We start from the raw sequence: 20,055 nt of genomic DNA, 5'->3' as shown, positions 1-20,055 counted from the left end.
TGGGAGCTTGCTGTGTACAAATTAGCTGCAGCATTCCCTACATTCCGACAGTAACTACACTTCGAAAGTACTTGGTTGGCCGAAAAGCACTTTGGGACATCCTGAGGTCATGAAAGGCATTATCTATATGTAAGTCTTTCTTTCTAACTGCAGAGTTAATGCTTCTTTCACTGATCTCTAATTTCCATGCCAATTCCTGCAAAGTTTAAAATATATTGTTAGTGTGAGAAGGGGACGGAATCTGGGACCAAGAATGTAAGTGGAATGTAGCTGTCTTCCCATATTTATATTGTCAAACTTCATGTGACTTTTCGAAACAACTGCTTAGTCTTGCCAACCTCTACTTAGAATCCTAGTCTATTCTAAGGAAGTTTTTGGGATGTAGACCAAATGTGTATTTTTTCCCTCTCTATTCTGGTAATAGAAATAATATCAATGCTGCATGTAATTTATCTGCCAAAAATGTCATGCTCCCCATGTGTCTTTCTTGCTCTGCGTGCCCAGAATAAAGTTTTCCCACAGAATTTACATAGCTTATGAAAAAGAACAATTAAAGTTGGAGAATGAATTCTTTAAGAATTGCCGAATCAAAAATAAGTATCAGAAATATAATTACTCTATTTTTTTTGCACAGTTCTATAAATTAAGAAATCCTCTGTCGTTCCATACAATTCTTCAATTTTATTTTTTCATGTAGTAGTCCATTAAGCTTATAAGATACTTAGAATGGATTGAAAATATGGACATTAGGTTGTAGGAAGAACTTGCTTCAAGGAATAATTCACCAGAATAATACTGGGACTTAAAGGGTTAAATTATGAGAACAAGGTTGCATAACCTTGGCTTGTGATCCTTGAGTAGAGAAGATTGAGGACTGATCTGATCAAAGTGTTTAAAACGTTAACAGGATTTAATAGGGTAGATACAGAAAAAACTATTTCCTCTGCTGAGCGGAATCAAGAGGGGATATATCTTAAAATGAGAGCTCCACCATTCAGGCATGAAAGCAGGAAACATTTTTTCACAAAGTATAGTGGAAATCTGAAATTCTCTCCCCAAAAGTCTGTGGCTGCTGGGACAACTGGAGCTTTTTGAATGATAGATTTTTGTTGGGTAAGGGTATCAAGGGACATAGAGCTAAAAAGGATAAATGGAATTGAGGTACAAATTAGCCAAGATCTAATTAAATGAGGGAGCAGGCTTGAGGGGCTGAATGGCTTACTCCTGTCCCTATGTTCCTTAAGCAGTGAGGCCAAAATCTGAGGATAGGGTGCAGGAAGAATGCACACATAAGAAGGGTTTTATTTTTATTTGTTCATGGAATGTGATTGTCACTGAGAAGACAGTATTTATAGTCCACTCTGGATTGCCCTTAAGAAAATGGTAGTTAGCCGCCGCCTTAAACTGCTGCCGTCTGTGTGGTGTTGGTCCTCCCACAGTGCTGTTAGGTAGGGAGTTCCAGGATTTTGATCCAGCAACAGTGAAGGAGCGGTAAGAAAGTTCCAAATCAGGATGGTGTGTGGCTTGTAGGTGAACTTGCAGGTGGTGGTGTTCCTATGCATCTGCTGCCCTTCTCCTTCTAAGTGGTAGAGATCACGAGTTTAGAAAATGCTGTCAAAGAAGCCTTGGCAAGTTTCTGCAGTGCATCTTGTAGATGGTATACATTGCAGCCATGATGCACCAGTGGTGAAGGGAGTGAATACTTGCTATGGTGGATGAGGCTGCATTGGTCTGGATGGTGTCGAGCTTCTTGAGTGTTGTTGGAGCTGCACTCATCCAGGCAAGTGGAGAGTATTCCATCACACTCCTGACTTGTGCCTTATAAATGGTGGAAAGGCTTTGGGGAGTCAGGAGGCGAGTTGCTCGCTGCAGAATTCCCAGCCTGTGACCTGCTCTTGTAGCCACAGTATTTATGTCGCTGGTCCAGTTAAGTTACTGGTCAATGGTGACCCCCAGTCTATTGATGGTGGGGGGGGGGGGGGCGGGGAAATTCAGTGATGGTAATGTCAAATTGATGTCAAAGGGAGGTGGTTAGATTCTCTCTTGTTGGAGCTAGTCGTTGCCTGGCACTTGTGTGGCATGAAATTTACTTGCCACTTATTAGCCTGAGCCAGTCCCTTATGTGGAACCTATCAAATATCTTCTGGAAGTCCATATAAACTACATCCATAGACTTTAGTTACATCATCAAAAAATTCAGATAGGTTCATTAGAAATAACCATCTCTTTACAAATCCATGCTGTCCCTCTCTAATCAGTTCAAATTCCTCTAAGTGCTCAGTCACTTCATCCTTACTTATAGATTCCTTCCACAGATGTTAGACTAACAGGTCTGTGATGTCCTTCTCTCTCTCTCTTTCACCTTTCATAAATACTGCTGCTTGCAAGTTAATTTGGTTAAAGCAAACTATTGCTGTGGTACCTTGCCAAGCTCTGCTCCTATTTGCCAGCATGGAGGTTGCTTTGTTTGTATTCAGCACCGGAGCCTGGGTTTGAATACTGCTCAGACTGATTATGATGAAAGGTAATTTCTCTCTTTATGCTGGATGTAAGATTCCTCAGTGAAATGGGTGTGGGCCCCAGAGGACGACATTGCCTTTAATGTAGCACATCATTGGCATATTGCCGAGAGCATCAAAAGAAAATGGTTCATGTACCATTCTCTTCTCAGCTTGGGGCTCAGGCACGTTGCTGGAGCAGAGTAAAAGGTTGTTTTACTTTACATCTGCAAGATCTGGGAATGATTAATGCTGCGACTGGATGCTGAAAGTTGAAAAGTGTTCTATTTTCTGGCACTGTAATCTGTCACACTGACAAGCACAAATAAACAGAAAAATCATTCATTCGGAAGTTGCCATAGATGAAGCATTACAGTTATGAAGGAAAATTTGAAAAGCATGGAGATTTTTTTTTCACTGGAGTTCAGAAGGTTAAAGAGCAATCTGATAGAGGTCTTCAAGACTATTGAGGGTAATAATAAGGCAAATAGTTTCCTCTGATCATCAAAATGGCAACAAGGGGTGTAAATTTAAGATAGTCACCAAAAGGATTAAAGAAAATGGTGGGGAAAAAGTTGGTGCAGTTGGTAGTTAGAATGTGGAATTCTCCATAAACTGTCATTGAAGCAGAGGTCATAAATTCTTTAACTAGGAATTCAATAGTCACTGAGAAAAGAATATTGAAAGATTTGGGCAGCGACGAGGAGAATTGAATGAAATTAGGTGGCTGATTTGAAGAGAAACAGCAGTAGAGACTTAATGAGGCAAATGACCTGTTTCTTTGCTCTGACATTTTGGATTTTACATGGCGATATTCTATATTAATGCAGCCGTAAAATGACATTAACTTATCCTTTGAGGCCACTTGAATTTGGTGGCAGTTGAGGCTGTGATTTTAATTTAGATCTTTCCAACCTCCAGGTACCAAGGAGGAAATAGTTTGAAACAAAAGTTCTTCCCAGCACTGGGACTGCCGTAAGCAAAATAATGATTGACATGCTCTGTGACTTATCCCTTCTTGTCCTCTTCAATATCTCCAAAACTTTTGATAAGGTATCTTATGGCATCCACCTCCATTGCTTCCCAGCTTCAGAGGACTGGCCTTGTTTGGCCCCACTCCCACCTAAATAAAAATATCTGAGTGCATTCCCAGCAATGGGTTCTTATCCCATTGTCACAATGAAATCTCTGGAATCTTTCAAGCATCTCAGAACATAAGAACAGGAGTAGGCCGCTCAGCCCCTTCAGCCTGTTCCGCCATTCAGTGAGATCATGGCTGAATTGTATTTTAACCCTATTGACCTCCTTGACTCCATATCCCTCAATACCTTTGGCTGGTAAAAATCTATGAATCTCAGATTTCAAATTATTACTTGAGCTAGCATCTATTGCTTTTTTGTGGGTAAGAGTTCCATACTTCTACCACCCTTTGCATGAAGAAATATTTCCTAACTTCTCTCCTGGATGGCCTGACTCTGATTTTAAGGTTATGTTCCCTTGCCATAGACTCCCCTACCAGCTGAAAAAGTTTCTCTCTATCTACCATATCAACTCCTTTGAAGATCCTAAAAACCTCGATCAAATTACACCTTACACTTCTATATTCCAGGGAATACAAGCCTAGTTTATGTAATTTCTCTTCATAATCTAAACCTTGGAGCCCTGGTAACATTCTGCTGAGTCCGTGCTGCACTCCTTCCAAGGCCAATATATCCTTTCTGAGGTCCAGTGCTCAGAACTGTACACAGTACTGTAGATGTAGATGTAGCAAAACCTCCTCCCCTTTACATTCTAGCCCTCTATATACAAAGGCTAACATTCCATTAGTCTTTTTGATTATTTTTTTGTGCCTGACTACTGCCTTTTACTGATCTGTATACATGGATCCCTAAATCTCTTTGGGCCTCCACTGTTCCTGGCCTCTCCAGCATTTAAAAAATACTTGAATCTATCCTTTTTTTGGTTCAAAATGGATGATGCCATACTTAGCTGCCTTGAAATCCATCTGCCACAGTTTTGCCCACTCACTTAATCTACCAATGTCACTTTGTAATGTTATGCTCCCATCTACACTACTTACTATGCCACCAATCTATGTGTCTTTGGAAAACTTGACTATATGGCTATCTATATATGTGTTATCTAAGTAATTAATAAATATAGTGAATAGTTGAGGCTCCAGCTCAGATCATTGTGGGACCCCATTAGACACTTCCTTCCAATTTGAGTACATAACAATTATCCCTACTCGCTGTCTTCTACTGCCGAACCAATCTCTTACCAGGTCAATAATTTGCCTTCAGTTCCATGAGTGTTAATTTGAGCTAACAGTCCCTTATGTGAAACCTATCAAATACATACTGGAAGTCCATATAAACTCCATCCATAGACTTTATTATCACAGAATCGTTACAGCACAGAAGGAGGCCACTTGGCCCATCATGTCTGTGCTGGCTCTCTGAAAGAGCAGTTTACCTAGTGCCATTCCCCAGCCTTCTCCCCGTGGCCCTGCGCATTCTTCCTTTGCAGATAACTATCCAATTCGCTCTTGACTGCCTCAATTGAACCTGCCTCCACCACACTCTCAGGCAGTGCATTCCAGATCCTAACCACTCGCTGCATGAAAATGTTTTTCCTCATGTTGCTGTTACTTCTTTTGCCAATTACCTTAAATCTGTGCTGTCTTGTTCTCCATCCCTCCAACAATGGTAACGCTATCTACCCTATCCAGACCCCTCATGATTTTGAATACTTCAATCAAATCTCCTCTCAACCTTATCTTCTCCAAAGAAAACAGTTCCAACTTCTCCAATCTATCCACGTAACTTAAGTTCCTCATCCCTGGAACCATTTTCATAGTTACATCCTCAAAAAATTCAATTAGGTTCATTAGGAATAACCAGCTCTTTACAAATCCATGCTGTCCCTCTCTAATCAGTTCAAATTCCTCGAAGTGCTCAGTCACTCTGTCCTTACTTATAGATTCCAATAGCTTCCTACAACAGATGTTAGACTAACAAGTCTGTAATGTTCTTTTCTCTCTCTCTCACCATTCTTAAATACTGACCCTAATCTTGTCTACCTTAAGGATATGTTGCCCTTCAGTAACATCATTCAAAGGATTGAGGTTAGGTTTTATGAGCTGATTTTTCTCCAGCCCTTGGAAATGGACAGACAAAATGGTGTGGGGTGGTGTTGGACAGCCTGCCCGACATTGTCCTGCCCCCATGCTATTCTGTCTGCAGCAAGCACCATAGCAGACAGGAGGTTGGCTGGGAGGCCAATTAAGCCACTTAAGTCGCCGCCTCCTCCGCCTGCTGGCATTTAGCCAATGTCGGAGTGGCCTGCCATAGTATAAGGGTCTGAAAGGGTTAATATTTGAGACAGTGAGAGTAACCCCTCCCACTGTAGAGATGGTGTGGTAATAATCACATGGGCAGTCGGCTTGGAAGGAGCGAGAAGCATCATGAGAAGTGCTAGCTAGAGACCCCAATGGAGAGTGTAAATAGAATGTAAATATAAATAAAGAGTTAATGTTCAGCCATCCAGAGACACTGAGACCTTTATGAAGAGTATTATAACTATGCTACCAACAGCATTCAATATTGTGACAGCAATATACAACATCCCCCTGCCGCATGGAGCTACCACTAGGTAGTTCCTGGTGGCCTCCTAGTGGGCTTGGGGGGAGGTTCCTCCTCTAGGGGCAATCCCTAGCCCCATGTGGTGATGGCTGCCCCTGCGGCAACCTTCCCTGCCATCACCAACCACCCAGACCGTCTGGGGCTTACATGAATGGCCCCAGCGACGCCCAACTTCACTTACCTTGTTTCCAGGGCCTCCTCCATCTTCACTGCTCTGGGCCTTCTGCAGTCCCAGCAGTGACTATCGCTCCTGGTGCCACCGCTGTGACTGCTGAGCTGCTGGCCTTTGATTGCCCCACCGCTCTTGGGGTGGGATCTTATCTCCTAAAGGGAGCAGCATCCCCGACAGTGGGCAGTTAATTGCCTGCCCGCTGTTAAATTCAGCCGAGGGTCCAATAAAGGGCTGAGGGAGAGTTGCACCCCGCCTCCCTCAGCCTTAAGGTCCGTCACCAGAACCCCTGTCACTGAAATAAAATCCAGCCCTATATGTATGCTGTTTCATTCCTGTCTCATTGATTCCATTCTCCTCCTCACTTCTCGCTCTGGGTAGACTAGACTTTGGCATCCTGTTCAAACCACAGCTGAGCTTCAAACCTCACGTCCTATCTATTACGAGGACCGCTTATTTCCACCAATTCAACATTGCCCACATTCACCTCTAACTGAGCTGCTCGACTTTTGTCACCTTTGGTCTAAATTTCTCTGATTTCTTCCTTGCTAATCTTCAGTGTTCCATTCTCCAAAATTTTCCACTTGTCCAAAATGCCTCACAAGCCCTACCTCCTCCTTGAAAAAAACCGTCTTGTCAACCAAGCTGTTTGTCATATATTCTAATCCCTCTGACCAAAACTCATTTGTTTTTTTTTTCATTATGAAACACCTTGTGATTTTTTAATTTACATTAGAAAAGCTCCATGTTGATGCAAACTATTATTGTTATTGGCTTCAGCTATTTTGTATTGTCATGCAAGACATTTTTGTGTGAATATCCCAGATACACTGAAGGTTTTGTGTGAGTCCATAGTTAATCAACAAATCTTTATGGCAGTTTATGGAATAGCCAAAGAGTTAATGATCAAGAAAATTGCTAAGTATTATAACAAGGTACACATTGGTTGGAGGTGATCAGCTAAAAAGCTTTAGTTACTGAATATTCAATCAGTAGTAAAGTAACGCCCTTAAATTAAGAAACATACATGAAAAGCTAACTGCTGTAAACACACTTTAAATGAACATAGAAGTTAACTATTGAGTGGATTTTCCTGTTTATTCATATAAAATTTAAAAGGCAACTTTGTGTTCTCAGCAACAACAGTGAATGTTAATTCTACTTGGAAAATCATTTTAAAATGCCTGTTACTTACTCAACATCTTACACCTAAATGCAACATAAAGGATGAAATCATCTCAAAACATTTCCCTATGTAACAGCACTGTGATTGTGCCTACACCACATGGACTGCAGCGGTTCAAGAAGGCAGCTCACCACCACCTACTCAAGGGCAATCAGAGATGGGCAATAAATACTGGCCTCGCAACGACACACATCCCATGAACAAACTTTTAAAAAATCAACAGAGCAGAAAGCTTTATGATTCTGTTCAACAATACTGCTTTTAACAGCCAGTCTCTATGAATTCCATACATATAATTTTACATGCCGCTAATGATTGTTGTCTTCTTACGTTCACCTTCAAACACAGCTAATGCCAAATAACATCTACTTTGGAAAAGAGAACAGAATGCTAATCCATTATAATTTTATGTCTGTTGTTGAGTGATCATTTTTGGAATGTCTCAGAATGGTCTGGGGAAACTAAAACACTGAAAACAAAAATGCATCCTTTGGCATATTAAGCACCAGTCCAAGGGGATAAATGCTAGGCAACAGTACTCTCTTTGAAAATAAATAATGTATGGACCTGGCAACACTTATTTGATAAACTTGGTCAATTTCCTGTTTTGTTGGCCAAAGTAATAATTCTCCTTCCATGGGAAGTCCTGAGTACCAAATTCTGACTATCCACAGCTATCCCTCAAAGCCTATGATTGGGTTTGAGTAATCTGTCATATTGCTATCTAGGGAATCCCATTTTGTTATATACATCTTATACGTTTGCAAAATGTGGAAAATAAGACTTATTTCCACAAGGGGAATTGCATTTCAACCGCAAATCCACTTCTATGCTGGACCTATTTTCATGGCAACAGTATCAGCTTGTGTTTTAAACTACTCCATTGTCCTTAAAACACAATTCCATTACAAACAAAGCATCAAAGATTCAACCTCTCAAAGTGGAAAAAGGATAAAAGTGTTTTTAAAAATGAAAGAAAATGCGGGTGTCAGGACAGTACTATGAAAAATCAAGGACATGCATGTAACAATAAGACTTTCTGTCATTTTTTATCATATATATTGCTTGTAGTAGACAAAACCCTGAATAATCTCAAAGAAAATGATGCAGCATTGAACAAATTATGTTTAGAAGGAATAGCATATGCATGTATCCACTTGGCTAGGAAACTGAAGATAGAGAGATGTTTTGAAGTTTCAAATCGCAATTAATCAAACCACTCTCAATTCTCCACTTCCGTGTATGTGCAAGTATGTTCTTCCTGTTCAATCATTTTTCCAAATATTGAGGAAACTGGTAGCATTAATGTAGACACTGTCTACTTTTGCTTGCAACAAGGGTTTAATCAATCAACTCAAGCTGGGAACAGCATGTCGAGAGGCACAGTGCGTCCTAATGATTTTTCCGCCTACATGGACTAGATTTGTAGTTTCTGAAGTAGAACCATAGATGTTTACAGCACAGAAAGAGGCCATTCAGCCCATGATATCTATACTGACTCTTGGCTAGAGCAATCCAAAGCTAAACCAATGTAGCATCATTGCCTTGTATCTTCCACTCCTTCAAATATTTATCCAGCTTTTCCATTAAAAGATGCAATCGTCTATGCTTCAATGCCGATGGAAAAGTGTTCCATGGCCCAACAACTGTTTGCTTAAAAAGATTTCTCCTAACTTCTGTTTTCACTTTCTCTGTGACAATTTTAAATTGATAGCCTTTCCTCCCTGTTCTGCAACCTGACAAAATAGTCTGTTCCTGTTCACTCTCTCAAAATTCTTCAAAGTTTTAAATAGCTCTATCAAGTCTTCCCTTAGGCTTCGCCAGAACAGTGGAAATATTATTACTGTAGTTTTCAATGCCTGGCATCATATTTGTGAATCTACACATCTGGGGCTGGATATCAAGCGCCTGCTGCCGGGAGTGGCGGCGAGCGAAAAAAAATGGCGGTCTGCACATGTGGGCCACGCGCTGGCAAGCTGCTGCGATCTCCCATGCGGCGGCTCATGTAAATACCCTGGTCGGCCCGGCCAGCCCCGCCCCCAATCTCATGGGGGTGGGGGGGGGGTGCGGGCTATCTGACACTGACAATGGTGTCAGCTACCTGTGTGCAGGCGTGGCGACATTTTTAAAGCGCAGTCAGCCCTACTGGTGAATTTAAATTTTTAAAGTCATACACTCCCCCCACTGAAGCAATAAAAATTCTATCGCCCCTTTCCCACCCCCTCCCCACCACCCCCCCCCCCCGCAATGCCAATAACATTAAATATTTGCCCTTCCCCCACCAAAAAAACTTACCTTTGAAATATGACCTTCCCCCCACCCCCCCAGACTGAACAAAGTTTGAAGTTCACTCCTTCCCACCATCCCCTACATTCATTATGATTATTTGACCCCCGTCCCCCACCCTGCACTAAAAATCTTAACTCCCACCCACCTCCTGCCCACTAGTGTCACCCCGGCTTTCCCCAGATGGGGAAGTGACAGCACGGGAGTGCTGGCTGCCGCACTGAAGATCGCAGCAGGCCCATAAGATCACAGGTAAGTTCATTTAAATGTATTCATTTTATACATTTACATTTGTAGATTCAGGTCCCGTCGCCCAGCAGCGGTGGAGCTGCCACAGAGCCTTGCCGGCACCAGGAAGATCAGGCCCCGCCCTCCCGGCGTCGGGCTCCGTGGCAGACTTGGCTGCATTCATCTTCCGGCTCACCCCACCATGGAGCCTGACATTGGGGTCCCAGTAAAATCCAGCCCCTGCCCTCTATAGTTTAGTTTAGTTTAGTTTAGAGATACAGCACTGAAACAGGCCCTTCGGCCCACCGAGTCTGTGCCGACCTTCAACCACCCATTTATACTAATCCTACACTAATCCCATATTCCTACCACATCCCCACCTGTCCCTATATTTCCCTACCACCTACCTATACTAGGGGCAATTTATAATGGCCAATTAACCTATCAACCTGAAAGTCTTTTCACATGTGGGAGGAAACCGGAGCACCCGGAGGAAACCCACACAGACACAGGGAGAACTTGCAAACTCCACACAGGCAGTACCCAGAATTGAACCCAGGTCACTGGAGCTGTGAGGCTGTGGTGCTAACCACTGCGCCACTGTGCAGTTTAACTCTTTATATAAGGCACTCAAACTGCACACAATACCCTATGAATATTTTCTGCAAATATATCACAACCTCTTTATACTTGCACTCCATGCCCCTGTTTATAAAATCCACGTGCTTTTTTTTGTGGCTTTACCTGTCTGTATTAACACATTCAGTGAATTATGTATTTAAATCCCTAGGGGTCTCTGTTCATCCGCACCCAAGTGCATTTATTGTGTCCTCCCATTCCTTCTTTTATTTTAATCCCTCACATTTAGCCACATTAAGTTGCATTTGCCACCAGTCTGCTACCCTGTCTATATTTTCCTGAAGATTTTTACTGTCCTCTTCACTGCTTGCCAACCCACTTACTGTTGGTCATTAGTAAAGGTTAGCATTCTCTCCCTATACCCAAATCTAAAGCATCTATATGTACTGACAACAAAAGTGGGCCCAGCATTGACCCCCTGGGGTACACCATTTCCAACATTCTCCAATCCGAACAACAGCCATTTATCCTAACTGTTTCCTGGCCATCTACCATTTTTCTCCTACATTACCACTGTGACTACACTTCAAAAGTGCTTTATTGGCTTTGAAGCAGTTTGGGATGCCCTGAGGTTGTGAAAGATGTTATATAGGTGCAAGCTCTTTCTTTTTCTTCCTCTCTGGCAAATAGGTTTCGGTGCCTTTTTCCTGAACGTTACACATGGGGCAATTGGTATTCCCTGAGAACAAGGATCAGGAAAACCTATCCTATTGTTTTTAATTTAGTAACTGGTAAACCATTCTAAGCTGTCAAGAGAAAATAATCCTTTTGAAGACTCCCATTATAAAACGTGGGTAAGTGGGTTTCACAGAATCACAGAATTGTTACAGCACAAAAGGAGGTCGTTCGGCCCATTGTGTCTGCACTGGCTCTCCCAATGAGCATTTCACCTAGTGCCACTCCCCGCCTTCTCCCTGTAACCCTGCACATTCTTCCTTCTCCTATAACTGTCTAATTCCCTTTTGAATGCTTCAATTGAACCTGCCTCCGTCACACTCTCAGGCGGCGCATTCCAGACCTGAGCCACTCACTGTATGAAGAAATTTTTCCTCATGTCACTTTTGCTTCCCTTACCAATTACTTTAAATCTGTGCCCTTTCGTTCTCGATCCTTTCATGAGTGGGAACAGTTTCTCCCTATCGACTCTGTCCAGACCCCTCATGATTTTGAATACCTCTTCTCTTCTCCAAGGAAAATAATCCTAACTTCTCCAATCTATCTTCATAACTGAAGTTCTTCATCCCTGGAACCATTCTCATGAATCTTTTCTACACCCTCTTTAACACCTTCACATCCTTCCTAAAGCACAACGCCAAGAACTGGACACAATATTCCAGCTGAGGCTGAACTTGTGTCTTATATAAGTTCAACATAACTTCCTTGCTCTTGTACACTACACCCCTATTAATAAAACCCAGGATACTGTATGCTTTATCAACCGCGCTCTCAACCTGTCCTGTCACCTTCAATGTCTTATGCACATATACACCCAGGTCCCTCTGCTCCTGCACCCGCTTTGGAGTTGTAGTCCTTATTTTATATTGTCTCTCCATGTTCTTCCTACCAAAATGTATCACTTCACATTTCTCCACATTGAACTTCATCTGCCACCTGTTCGCCCGTTCCACCAACTTGTCTATGTCCTTTTGAAGTTCTACACTATCCTCTTCACAGTTCCTAATGTTTCCAAGTTTTATATCATCCGCAAACTTTGAAATTGTGTCATGTACACGAAGGTTTAGTTTAGTTTAGAGATACAGCACTGAAATAGGCCCTTCGGCCCACCGAGTCTGTGCCGACTATCAACCACACATTTATACTAATCCTACACTAATTCCATATTTCTACCACATCCCCACCTGTCCCTATATTTCCCTACCACCTACCTATACTAGGGGCAATTGCTAATGGCCAATTTACCTATCAACCTGCAAATCTTTGGCATGTGGGAGGAAACCGGAGCACCCGGAGGAAACCCACGCAGACACAGGGATAACTTGCAAACTCCACACAGGCAGTACCCAGAATTGAACCCGGGTCGCTGGAGCTGTGAGGCTGCGGTGCTAACCACTGTGTTGCCCTAGGTCATTAATATATATTAGGAAAAGCAAGGGTCCCAACCCAAAACTGACCCCTGGGGAACTCCACTACAAACCTTCCTCCAGCCGATAAACATCCAGTAACCACTACTCTTTCTTTCCTGTCACTCAGCCAATTCTGTATCCATGTCGCTATCATCCCTTTTATTCCATGAGCTATAACTTTGCTCATAGGTCTGTTGTGTGGCATTGTATCAAATACCTTTTGGAAGTCCATGTACGCCACATCAACTGCATTGCCCTCATCAACTCTCTCTGTTACCTCTTGAAAAAACTGCAGCAAGTTAGTTAAACATGATTTTCCCTTAAGCAATCCATGCTAACTTTCTTTAATTAATTTAAATGAGCAACTGAATGATAGAACGGGCTCAAAGGGCAGAATGGCCTGCTGCTGTTCCTATGTTCTGAAAAGGAAATTACTGCGACTTCCCATAAAGTATCCTAATTATCCTACATAGAATGAGACAATTGTATTTCTCAGATTGGAGAAAGACTGCAGCACATTTTCGTTACACAATTCACATTATTAATAATTCAATGTTAGTGATTGCAGAGACTTGGGGAAGAAATTTTATCCCAAAGTGCAGGCGGGTTTGGAGGCAGGAAATCCAGCAATTTCTTGCTACTGGCCGGTGTGCCATGTTTCCGCCTCCGGCCTATTTTCAGTGAGGCGGCTTCTGGGGGTGACAGCTACCCACCCGCCAGCGGGTAGACCAATTTAAAGTGCCAATTGTGGGCACTCTTCACATGATGTCTGGATTTTCCAGGCAGCAGACAGGCCCCCACAATGTGCCTGGAGCCAGTATATAGAATGCTGGCTGCCTCCCGGCAGCAGGCCAGGCTCAGGAGTGTAATATTACCTGTCCCTTTTGTGTTTGATCTGTTGTAAAACTGACAACACTACAAGTAATATCCCAATAAAAGGTGGGTTTTATTATTAAACAAAACGTTATTTACAGATAAGCAAATTTAACACTCTGTAAAACATAGAGGAGGTTTGCTTATTCGTCCCAATCTGGTTTGGAAAGCTCAGAAAAATGATGACTGGCAACATCAGCAATCACTGGCAATCCCTCTAGCCTCCACATACTTGCTGCAACGATCCCAAGGAGAGACTCCTGGTCATATTGCCTCTACAGGTCAAGACTCCCAGACTTTGTGTTGTCCTGTACATGGACCGACCCGATACACTCGACCTGGGCATTTTCTGCCATCTTCGGTGCATTACTGACTTCATGTATTGTGACAATTCGTAGTCTTCAGCATACTGGAAGTCCTGCAACAACTGGTTCAGTTGTGTCTACAATATAAAACATTTGTGGTAGCCATTCAGAGCTCCCGTAGCGGCATTGTAAGATTATCGTTCCAATGAACTTGATTGGCGAGTCATTGTAGGTAGTTAGCCTAGCTGTGATGGGTCGTACCATAGATTTCTTTAAGTACATGTCATTCAGTATACGGATGGGGAGAATATTTGCACTTGCTCTGGTGTCAATCTTTACTCTGAGCTTATGCTTGCCGCTCTTCTGTGGACATACAATCCCGATTGTGACGAATTTCTTGGCTTGCGTAATAGCATTGACATGTTGATCCAAATTAACTATGTGCAATTCTTGCTTGCTGTTCACACGAGTGCACTCTTCATCCGTGTCCTCTTGGCAATCTGTCTCTCCGCTGACCTGATGTACTTTGTCATGAAGACCCCACCTGCCAAGAATGAGGCATATTAATTTCATCATATGAACATTGATTTTAAACTGTTGCTGGAGTGAAGAAATGACTTGTTAAAGAGATCACCTGACCTTTGACTGGAGGACATTTGCATACTAAGAGACGGTGCTTGTGGAGACAAAGAACTACTCCCTGGGCCAATTAACCCAAATGGATTTTGATCACCAGACAATGAAGGTATAAGGAAGCTCACATTCCAGGGTCTGCTAAAATGATACAATCCACAAAGACAGGACTGGTTAAACCAGCTGGTCACATGACTAACTGGCTGACCCAGGCTTTTGAACTAGACACAGGACAGTTTGAATTCAGACTGCAGAGTTTGCAACTGAAGCTGGAACAAGGAAGCCTCTCTCCTGGCTGTCTCTCTCTCACTTTCTCCTAAGCCACCAGACCCCCAGAAGACACGTAAACCTCAAGAGAGAAAAGACTCCTACATCGAAACAAGTTGAAACATACACTGGGCCCCAGTGAACAGCAAGACTCACCGGCAACCAAAGACTCCACATTGAACTTAAAGGACTGTAACTATAATCCAGATATTGCCTCAAACTTTTCCCCTTTATGCTTTTCTACTTTTTCTGTCTCTATCTGCGTGTGCGTTTATCGCGTATGCATGCTAGCGTGGTCGCATCGCATATTCGTAGTTGTTAACCGAATTAGTGTTTAAGATTAATAAACTTCCACCTTTCTTATTTAAATCTAAGCAAACATGTCTGATTTCTTTGCCTTACAATTGGAAAGCGGTGAACAAAGATTCACTGAGGGGGAGCTAAAAACACGGTATTTTTAAAATTAAACCCTGTTACGGTTAAACCAGGCAAAGGCTGAAAGGGAACCCCTAGACCCCTTTCTCACCTGGTCGTAACACCTGCTTGGGCTTTTGTTAGGTGTCGACATACCCCTTATTGCATTTGCCAACCATTTTTGCAGATGTTCTCTCTGCATGTGATCTGCCACCATTCCTGTGTACAGTACCTGAGATCGGCCTTCTGCACTGCTTTGCCCAATATCCCCGCATGCCACAGGTTTTGCATTGGTCATGGTATGTGGAACAACTGCGAATTGGGTGAGTCAGGCCACATTTACCACAAGGCTTAGCAGACCTTGGTTACCACACCAATTGTTGTAGCCACCCACAACGCTTGTAACTGTTGGCGCCCAGCCATAATGCCTTCAAATTTCCTTCCACCATTCAGTAGTGCATTTAAGGTGCGCTGTTTCTTCTTTTCCAGTAGGTCTTTTTGAAAGGCCTCTAGTGGGGTAGATGCGATTACTAACTCTGTAATCCGTTCTGACAATTCAATATCTGCGAAGTCACAATATTGAACTTTGACTTGGCATCTTGCAACAAACTGGTCAATGGATTCATCTTGTCTTTGCCGGTAGGTCATAAACTCAAGCCTATGTATTTGGAAATGTACCTTTACCTTCAGTTGCTGCTCCAGGAATGTCCAGATCTTGCAGATCCTCAGCTGTCAGGCCTGAGATATTGAGCCATTGCAAACCCTCATTGCCCAGTGCGAGCCTCATTTCGGTAGCTTGTTTCTCTGGTTCATTCACTCCTGGGTCCAGGAAACACAGCTCAGTTTGCTGCCAGAATAGTTTAAATGTAAATGCATTGTCTGACACCTTTCAGTCCATAACTGGATATCTGAAAGACATTATCTTAATGATCCTGCTTTTTTATAAATACAGGACTTTTACAGGTTATATTTTTCACAGGCACACTTCTGTTCATTTCCCTTTTAAGACAGTTTCATATGTTTTAAGACCTGCCCCTTTTAAGAGTGAGAGCGACTGTAGTCTTCATTGTTTGCACAGCATTTTTTTAAAAATAAGAGACAAGCTGTTTGTTGACAGAGGTGTTCATTTTAAAAAAAAACTGTGATCTTCCTTTTTTAAACTGAGTGAGAGAGTTCTTTCTAAGCAGCCAACTGCAGCTTGCACTACTAGCAGCTGCCACAACCAGTCTTTTACTTCATGCTTCATCTCCCATTGCAACTCCCACTCTTTTCAACTTGGGTCCCACCCAGGAAGCAAAACAAAAAGGGAAAGCTAAGTAGTGCTTTTTAAATTTTTCAAACAACTGCCAGGTAGATGAAAGTTCTGATCGCCTGGAAAATTGCCAGGTGTACTCAGAGTTTCAACACCTCCCAGGGTCCTGTCTATATCCTGGCTTGCTGCATTTTTGTGGGATCTCTTGCTGGATCCTCAGCCACTTAGGTAGGCAGGCTGTTGCTCTTTGTTCTCTCACTTGATGTGCGCTTCAGGAAAAATCTAACATTGCCACCCACAAATGCCTGGTCATGTATGACATGACATCACTTCCTCTGGTATCTTCACTTGCTGCACTTAATGTGGTCTGTTCTTAAGGCAGTCCCTTCTTAAGGTCATCCCACAACAGGGAAGAAGCATGCCAGAGGCGCATCCTGCCAAAAGTCCCAGCATGTTTCTGCTGGGTTGTAAGGGTACAGCTGGGGCCGCAGGACATCCTGTGGAGGGGATCCCCCTCCGCTATGATGGCCTGGCAGCTGTAGCCACAGTATCATTTGTGCAATTTACAAGTCTTCAGAGGGTCCCTCCATCTTGAGGCAACCTTGGTGTTGCCATCCTACAGCAGCGGTGCTCACCTCTCCTCGGGCAAACCCATCAGCCCTCTCTGCTGCAGAGCCCGCCCGCCATCCATAAATAGACGGGGGCCCCAGAGGCGGCCTCTTAATTAGCTGCTTCCTCTAAAATCACCTCCAAGCTCCTGCCATGACGTGTTCGGATTCCTGACCCGGAATTCAGCTCGGCGTCAGGATCAGAACACTGGAACTAAAGTACAGTCCTTGGTTTTACTGTAAGTTGCTTTGATTTTGTTTGAAATTTTTTTTAAAAAGCAGATGAACACATTACATTTGTATGATGTTCTTTTATCTGCTATTTTAGTGGAAGCATTTCTTCATTCAAAACAGATTAACACCCGATTTCATCCGATGAATACTAGTCATGAGTCCAAAACAACAGAAGTCTGCGAGTCAGAAACAACGTGACCATAAAAATATTCTCCATAGCTAATCATTTCTAAAGTAAATACAGTTAAAATATCAGTGTAATTAACTACAATGTGTTTTTTCCTTTCCACCTATTCTTTTAAGAGAGTGGTCATTAAGTGCATTATGTAAGAGGTTTGTTTTACATCTAATCTTGAAAGCAAAATCTATTTATCAAGCAGTGTAGTGTGTGCACACTTACATTGTTTGTTTCTTTTCCCTTTTTTTAATCTTGGCTAAACATTGTCCTTATGAAAGTGCGTAATGTTGGTCCTGAAAGCTGAAATCCTTGTTTTTAAAGATTTTTGGCACTCAAGCATCAGCATCAGGCATAAAGCTGTAATAGAGCCAAGTACACAATTCCCTTCACTCTGATCCTACCGTGTCCTTTAATCCTAAATTCACAAGAACACCCTCATTGTACCAGTGTTACATTCCCATTTGCATTTCCCACACCAGTCATTCCTGAGGCCTTGTTAAGTGAAACTGACAGCTTAGTAAATTAATAAAAGGAAACGAAAGACTTGCATTTATATAGAGCCTTTCACAACCTCAGGATGTCCCAAAGCACTTTACAGCCAATAGTGATTGTATTGTAATGTGGTGTAGTGATTGTTGTAATGTGGAAATGCAGTAGCCGATTTGCACACAGCAAGCTCCCACAAACAGCAATCTGATAATCACCAGGCAATCTGTTTTAATGATGTTGATTGAGGGATAAATATTGGCCAGGACACCGAAAATAATTCCCTTGCTCTTCTTCGACATAGTGCCATGGGACTTTTACACCTACCTGAGAGGGCAGACAGGGCCTTGGTTTAACATCTCAACCAAAAGACAGCACCTCCAACAGTGCAGCACTCCCTCAGTACTGCACAAGAGTGTAACTGAGATTTCTGTGCTCAACTCTCTGAAGCCACAACCCTCAGAGGTGAGAGTGCTACGAACTGAGCCACAGTTGACACTGTTAAACTGTGGATAAACTGTGTGCCACAGACCCTCATCTTTCAGAAATAGATCAATCCATATATTTTTTCACTAGTCTTAAGTACGAAGCATTGTAACTGGGCACTTAAGTGCACGCCCTCCCCGCTGGCAGCCACAAGCAAATGACGGAGATAGAAACAGATGGCATCACCCATCCTAAAGTCCATAACATACACCTTCCCAGCTACCCTTGAGGATGTGTGTGCTGCTATTTATACAACATAGTTATCTAGGACACATTTATCAAGGTTAAAGTTCTTTTTAAAGAGACACTGTTCAATTGAAATTGCTCATGGGGACTTTTAGCCATATTTTAGGACTCACTGCAGGTATTGTAAATTACTGTTGTGTTCAGGATGCCTTCCCTAGCATTCTCCATTACCTTTGGAAAGCATTTTATTTAACAATGTTACTGAGCTAAGATCCAAGGGCTGCACAGTAGGCATTCCAATAAGAATTCCACTTCACACAATCAATATACAGGAGAAGAGGCTGTAAGGAAAGCACCAGAGAAGAGCCAGACCATCCCAGCTCTACCCAGTAGGACATTTAGACCCAAGTTCACTTTTTCAGACCTTTCCCATGAGCTCTGTCTCAGGAGGCTGCACCTCTGAAAGCAGGAAACTATAGGCCAATTAGCCTAACATCTGTCATTGGGAAAATGCTAAAATCCATTATTAAGGAAGTAATAGCAGGACATTTAGAAAATCATAATGCAATCAGGCAGAGTCAACATGGTTTTGTGAAAAGGAAATCCTGTTTGACAAATTTATGCGAATTCTTTGAGGATGTAGCATGCAGGGTGGATCAAGTGGAACCAGTAGATATTGTGTATTTGGATTTCCAAAAGGCATTCAATAAGGTGCCACATAAAAGGTTATTACACAAGATATGAGCTCATGGTGTTGGGGGTAATATCTTAGCATGGATAGAGGATTGGCTAACTAACAGGAAACAGACAGTCGGAATAAATGGGACATTTTCAGGTTGGCAAACTGTAACTAGTGGAGTGCCATAGGCCTCAGTGCTGGGGCCTCAATTATTTATGATCTATATTCATGACTTGGATGAAGGGACTGGGTGTAGTGTAGCCAAATTTGTGGACGATACAAAGATAGGTGGGAAAGCAAGTTGTGAGGAGGACACAAAGTGTCTGCAAAGAGATGTAGATAGGTTAATTGAGTGGGGAAAAATTTGGCAGATGGAGTAAAATGTGGAAAAATGTGAGGTTGTCCACTTGGTGGGAAGAATAAAAAAGCAGGATATTATTTAAATGGAGAGAAACTGAGCATGTTGTGATATAGTGGGATCTGGGTTTCCTTGTACATGAATCACAAAAAGTTAACATACAGGTACAGCAAGTAATTAGGAAGGCATATGGAATGTTGGCATTTAGTGCAAGGGGGACGGAGTATAAAAGTAGAGAAGTCTTGTTACAACTGTACAAGGCATTGGTTAGACCATACGTAAAGTACTGCGTGCAGTTTTGGTCTCCTTATTTAAGGAGGGATATACTTGCATTGGAGACAGTTCACAGAAGATTCACTGGG

The sequence above is a fragment of the Heterodontus francisci genome, chromosome 13 (genome assembly GCF_036365525.1).
Source record: "Heterodontus francisci isolate sHetFra1 chromosome 13, sHetFra1.hap1, whole genome shotgun sequence".
NCBI classification, from domain to species: domain Eukaryota; kingdom Metazoa; phylum Chordata; class Chondrichthyes; order Heterodontiformes; family Heterodontidae; genus Heterodontus; species Heterodontus francisci.
The sequence above is the reverse complement of the archived record's forward strand: the minus strand, read 5'-3'. Positions refer to the sequence as shown.